Source organism: Acomys minous (genome assembly GCF_964271855.1).
Source record: "Acomys minous genome assembly, chromosome: 9".
In the NCBI taxonomy this organism is placed as follows: Eukaryota; Metazoa; Chordata; class Mammalia; order Rodentia; family Muridae; genus Acomys; species Acomys minous.
This window is the reverse complement of record NC_140490.1, coordinates 43,378,905-43,385,395: the sequence shown is the minus strand read 5'-3', so window position 1 is coordinate 43,385,395 and position 6,491 is coordinate 43,378,905. Positions and strand designations below refer to the sequence as shown.

Below are 6,491 nucleotides of genomic sequence, written 5' to 3'. Positions count from 1 at the left end.
ATCTGGGAAGGCTTACTGACCTTTGTGGAAAACAGCAGCAGCAACAACAATGCCATTGGTGGAGTTGGCAGCCTCTGGGGGAGAAAACAGATGCAGGAGTTCTACAGCTGTTCAAGGCTGCGTTTTTCTTAGCATCTCTTTTCTGTGTCATCAGGATCAAAACTAGAAGCACATCTGCTTCCCAAGGCCGAGGTGGTGCTGTCAGCATCTGCCACATCACCCTGCAGCTTCCGGACAGATTCTCCTGGTGAGAGAGGCCCCCCACACCCCGAACCCCCAACCAAGCCTTTTTCTGTCCTGCTCAGCTGTACCTTTGTACAGTTGCAAGGCCTGGGTGCCTCACAGCTTCAAAGGGACTGCATTTCCTCTCCCATGGAGCTGCTGAGGATGAGGCCGGGCATGTGGAGGACGGACAGAGTTTCAACTCAGAGATATGCTGAGGAATTCGACTCGAAGTTAATAAATTGTTCAGATCAGCTGTCAGGCATTAGTGGGGGGGGTTGTAGGGGTCTGGAAGCTAAATCCTATGAGCTTGGGGAACCTAGCTGGGTGACCTCCTGCCAAAAATGGGGTCCCTATTTGGAGAGCTTGGGACATGGGTTTGAGCCCCACGGGAGGATCCAGTTCTGCTAGGCTGTATCTGAGATGGGCGGGGAGTCCCACCTACTGCATCCTGTATGCGTGGGAGTCCCCACGGCTTTTTTTCTGGCTCTGGGTCTCCTTCTGTGTGGTGATTCAGGTGGGTACCACCTTCAATCAGTTTAAACAGTTCTCATCTTGGTGGTCCCTCTTACGAGAAGCATCTTTTGGAGTGTCAAGGTGAAGACGGGCGGCAGCATATGGGTCTGGTGGCCACTGTAGAGGTCAGGGAGGCACTGGTCTTGGGAGGGACTCTGAGGCCGGCGGCGGTGGGTCTAAGGATCTGAAGGATAAGCACAGGGAGGGATATTTCTAAGCCATGATAGGGTGGCCGCCTGGGCAGGAAGTGGATTTCACCTGGGAGGGAATCCTTGGTGGTCACCACAGAAGCTGGGTGGCCTCTTACCATGGCCCTGACCACAGACAGCGGGCGTCCCAGGTGGTTGGATGGAAAGAAAACCCCCAGGAGTTATTTCAGAGCACAGGGAAGGACAGCCTGGGTCCAGCCAGAGGTCCTGAGGTAGGAAGCACTGGCGTAAGGAGTGGCATACCAGGTAGTGGGAGGAGAGGCGGGGGGGGGGGGGTGAGGAGGAAGAGTCTGGACAGTGGGGGTGGGAGGGAGAGGAGCAGAGGGGGAAGATGGGAGGGGTATAGTGAGAAAGAGAGCAGGGAGGGAAGACTGAGCAGGAAGAAGTGACAAAGTGGCAAAGGGGGATGGAGAGAGGGGAGGATGGTGGGGCGGGGGAGAGAAGCGTTGGCTCACTGTACTATACGTTTGGGAAATAAGGGATAAAGGGGAGATGGGGCTCAGGAGAAGGTGGGGGTTGGATGGGAGGGAGACTGGGAGGGGAGTGGGGAGGGGCAGTTGGAGGGGGTGCAGGAGGAGGTGTGGGAGTAGGTGGGCTGAAAACATCAGGTGGGAAGGGAGGCTAATGGGGGAGTGAGGCAGCTGGCTGGGGGAGGAAGACGATGCAGTGGGAAAGTAGAGGGGGGTGGTATGGGAATACATTCAGGTGAGCACAAGGCCACTATGACAATCCTCCCTTGTTCCTCTGGGAATTTAGCCGAAGACCCACAGGAAGCACAAAACCACTGGTGACTTGCCTGTAGGGGAGCAGCAGCTTCCAGTGCCAGCCTTGGCTGCATCCACTCAGAGGTGCTCAGACCTGAGAGTATGCCGTCCCCTGGGGGCTGGCCAGCAACCCAGGACAGGGCTCTACCCAGCCTCCCTGCAGATACCAGTAACCATCTGATGCTGGTGGTCTAACTGCCTTCCAGGTCCAGTGGATTCCTTCTGCACACTCATAGCACGTCCTGCCTCACCCACAGCCGACCACCCTTGGAGATGAAAATGCCAGAGCCGAGGGCATCCATAGGCTTGTCCCCATGACCAGGGTTGGTCCTGCCGCAGGGCACATTCCACTCTGAGCTGGCTTGGTGTTGCAGCATCAAGAAGCCCTGGCACTGACTTTTGCTGTTCCCACAGAAGCAAATGCCAAGGAGGGATGCAGAGAAAGTCTTAGGGGCTTAACCAGCTCTGTAACGCTGGGATACAGAGAGGCAGACCATCACCGCACCCAGTCAGACCATAGATGTCATGCATTTTTTAAAGGTGGGCATATTCTGGGGATTTCCTCCTCTAGCCTTTGATAGCACATGGTGTGTGTGTGTGTGTGTGTGTGTGTGTGTGTGTGTGTGTGTGTGTGTGTGTGGTTTGTGTGTCTGTCTCTCTGTCTCTCTATCTGCCTGTCCCTGTCTCTTGTCTGTCTATCTGATCAACTGACCTCTGACCTCCAGGAAACAGACAGGCTCCATGCTCAGTCACGTTAGATATAGGGCTGTACCTGGCTACAAGTGCACGTGACTTGTCCCTCATGAAAAGATGGAAAATTAGCCTCATTGAACTGAGCTGGGCTAATTGCTCATGAGTATAGAACGCCCAGCTGCACGGGCACTGCATGAGGTCTTATTGCAGCTGGCACAGGAAGCTGCTTGTTGGAGTATGCAGACCTTCAATGCTCTGCCAGCCTTCAGATGGAATGACCTGCTTGGGGGGCGGGGGCGTAGCGCTGAGGACATCCTGTTACCAGCTGCATCCTCAATAAGTTGGTATCAACTTGCCTGGGTCACTGGGTGCCCAGATATTTGGTCACGTGTTGTATGTATGTCTGGGAGATTTTCCTGACAGTGCTCACACTTCAGTCTATAGACAGAGAAGCATCCGGACCTCTCCAACGTGGCAGACCTCATGCAGTTATTTGTTGGTCTGAGCAACATACAAGGGCAGAGGAAGAGGGAGCTAACTCCTCCTGCACACCCACAAGAGATCTTCTCTGTCCTTAGATCTGTGTGAGAATAGCAGCTTCTTAGCATCTCTGGCTTAACCATAGCAGAGGGTGGGAATTTACAGCCTGGGTAACGGCACGAGCCAGTTCTACTATCTAGATTCATACTGTGGGATTTGCTTTTCTGGAGACCCTTAATCTAGCTGGGCTTGAAGCCTGGCCCTGACACTCACTAGCCCTGGGAACCTTTTGCCTCTGTCCATTCTTTGGTGGCATGGGCATCAGGCTGCCCCCCTGTGGTTCAGTGCCACTGTGAGGATTTCAGAGATCAGAGGACAAGTGTGTAGACCCAGGCACAGGCTGTATGCTTCATGAAGCCGTCGCTGATTTGTGATGTATGTCACCTGGAGTGTAAAGGGCGGTACTGGTTCCCAGGAAGGGAGGCCATAATCTGGGGCCCTGTGCTGACCCTGAGGAACCCAGCGTGTGTGGCTCTCCTACTCTAACCTTCAGAGGCAGCTAGAGAACAAGTTAACCGGAGCCCCTAAACGCACTCCCGCATGGAGGCTACTCTCTAGGACGTGCCCACATCCTCTTGCTAAAAGATCCTTCTCATTTCATGCAACCTAAGCATTTAGCACGATGGTGTCCAGTCCCAGGAGGGGCTTCCTGACTCACGGTGTGACTTCATTTGGGAATAAACTCCCTTTAGAATAACTAGAGGTAAGAGAGATCCCTACAGCAAGTTGTGATCAGTCTGCCTTGTGTCAAGAGGGGCATGTTTTTTTTTTAGAAAAGCTGAGAACGTGGGCATGAGGAGGCACCTGGGGGAATCACACCATCTGCAAGGCAGAGGACTGCAGTGATCCACAGCAGTTATCAGTCCCCACCTGGAAATCCATCCCCACAGGCCAAGGTCAAATTATACAGCCCTGTCCTTTCAGCTTCTCGATTGTGACACTGGTATCTTCTCTGAGCATTGCTTTGTGACACACCATGTCCAAATTTAATTTATTGACTACCTTTAGTATAGCAGTTTCCTCTAAGACTGAAACATTCCCTCCTTCAGGGAAGCTTCTTTGGACAGAAAGTAAACAACTTAAAAGAGTCAGGAAGTCCTTGAAACTGACAAGATTCACTAGGCCCCTCCCTCTCAAGAGTAAAAAAAAGTAAAGACTGCTGAGATTTACTGTCAGATGAGCCAAGCTGCAAAGAAGATCTGAGACCTGAGCAGCTTCCTGAAAGAAGTGGAAATCCAGCTGATCTGCCAGGAAGAGGTTTAGACCAGAGTCGCTTGAAAGGGATGCTCTCCAACCCTTTGAGCTGCCAGCAGGCTGTGCCGTGTGCTCCAGGTTCCCAGCTTTTGTGAACTGTCTGTCACCCATGCTGGGGTGGGCTTTGGTGACGCAGCTGCCTTTGAGTTATTTCTGCTCTGCTCCTGTAAGTAACCACTCACCTATATCCTGTAAGTGACCCCAATAAAGCTCATTAGTTCACCAAGTTGGATTTAGATGGCATCTGTACTTTGGTTGGTCAGGGGGCTCCCTCTCTTGCATAAGTATGTGTGTATATGTGTGCATGTGTGTGTGTGTGTATGTGCACGCATGTGTGTGCGTGCGTGTTGTATCTCCCCAGGGAAAGTCTGTCACAGGACACAAACACCATTATTTTCCCCAGGAATCTGCAGCTTGTGTAGCCTTGGGGGCCATCGAAGTCTTCGCTGTCCGTCAGGTGCCCAAGGAGCCCTGTTCAGGGACACTTTGCTTATCCACAGAGCTGGCACATGCATCAGTCTTGCCCTGATTCTGGCTGGGGTGCATGTGGCTTCCTTTGATGTGGGTCTGGACAGCAAGATTGCATCTCCCAAGACAGGATGTAGCAGCCATCATTTCCTGAGGTGTCGGTCTGCCCAGAGATTGGCATTTGTCCCTTTATGTCCATCTGTGACCCAGTCACAGAACCAGGTGCTGTCTCTCTCACTGGCAGACAGAACACCAGGGCCAGGCTTGAACCTACTGACTTCACCAGCCAGACCTTCTAATAATGCTCATTTGTTGTGTGGGGTGAACCGATGTCTGCTCACCACAAATGGGGCATCAATGACAGATCAAAGAAATGACTCCATCTGAGTCTAAATTAGTGAATCTTTTAAGTTCACTGGAGTAGGAGGGGTGACTTACAGGAGCATGAATAACTCAAAAGCAGTTGCATCATTGAAGAGCCTGCCTCAGTGGTGGGTGACAGCTCCGAAAGTCTCCATTCCTGGAGCTCTCTGCATCTTGGAGAAAAGGTTCCTCTCTATAGCTGTCCTTTTTGCCTAAACAATCTGGGGAGGGACCTTGTGAATCCTGTGGGTTTCAGGAGTTTCCTGGTATTCCAAATTTTTGTGTTTCTTTGCTGAGTCTTTTTTGTTTTGTTTTGTTTTTCGAGACAGGGTTTCTCTGTGTAATAGCCCTGGCTGTCCTAGATTCACCTTTGTAAACCAGGCTGGCCTTGAACTCACAGAGATCCAACTGCCTCTGCCTCTCAAGTGCTGGGATTAAAGGTGAGCACCACTACCGTCAGGTGGCTTCCTTGTTGAGTCTTAAAAATTTTTTTTTATTATTAATTCATTTATATTACATCTCAATTGTTATCCCATCCTTTGTATCCTCCCATTCCTCCCTCCCTCCCTCCTGTTTCACCCAGTTCCCCTCCCCTATGACTGTGACTGGAGGGGACCTCCTCCCTCTGTATATGATCATAGGGTATCATGGATTGAACTAGAAATGATCATAATGAGTGACTCAAATGGTATATACTCACTTATATCTGGACACTAGCCCAAGGGGCATGTCCCATGAAAGTCTTCACTTACCAGGAAAATGAGATAGAGGTGAGGACATCCTATTGGGACTCTAGGTGAGAGAAGTATGGGAGAATGGGGAAATAGAAGGATCCAGAGGGTCCTAGAAACCTACAAGAAGAACATTATAACGGGTGGGTCTGGGCCCAGGGATTCTGCTCAGACTATGGCACCTTGTTGAGTCTTAATGAGCCTCTTTCCGGGATGGAATGTTTCCCGGGAGAGGGAGCTGCCTATGGCACCACTCTCCACCTGAACCTCAGTCCTAAGTACCGTGTTCATGGGTGCCATTTTGTGCTCTGCACAAAGTCCTTTCCACTTTGTGATTAGGACAGGCACCACAATCTCTCCCTTAGGCCTTTGGCCGTGGTTTCTAAGCTCAAAATTCTTGGAGTACCATACTGATGTTAATGAAAGTGCAAGGCAGGTAAATGTGGCTGTGGTGTGGGACCGAGTGCTGTTCCCTGGGGCTCCCTGTGCCCCTCCTGGAACATTGAGCACAAATCCTGGTTTATTGTGAGCTCAGAGAGGAAAGCTTGGATCCTTCATCTGCTACTTCCTAGTTTCCCCTTGGGTGAGTCAGTGAACCACCTTGACCCTCAGTTTCCTCTCCTGTAAAACGAGGTAATAAAAAACGTTTCCTTCCTGGCCCCCTTGTGGAACTCAAGCTCAGTCATCTATGGAAAGCAGAGCAGTGAGATGTCACCAAAGGGCCCCTGCCA

At 51.4% G+C, this 6,491-nt stretch overlaps 1 long non-coding RNA gene across 1 annotated transcript; it reads left to right on the top strand.

Annotated features, from left to right (window-relative positions):
- The first annotated feature begins 756 nt into the window (after nucleotides 1-756).
- LOC311605107 lies at nucleotides 757-2,136 on the top strand. Its single transcript, XR_014781796.1, has 3 exons — nucleotides 757-819; nucleotides 1,918-2,034; nucleotides 2,126-2,136. It is a non-coding gene; the product is annotated as an uncharacterized lncRNA (long non-coding RNA).
- Nucleotides 2,137-6,491: the final 4,355 nt, after the last annotated feature.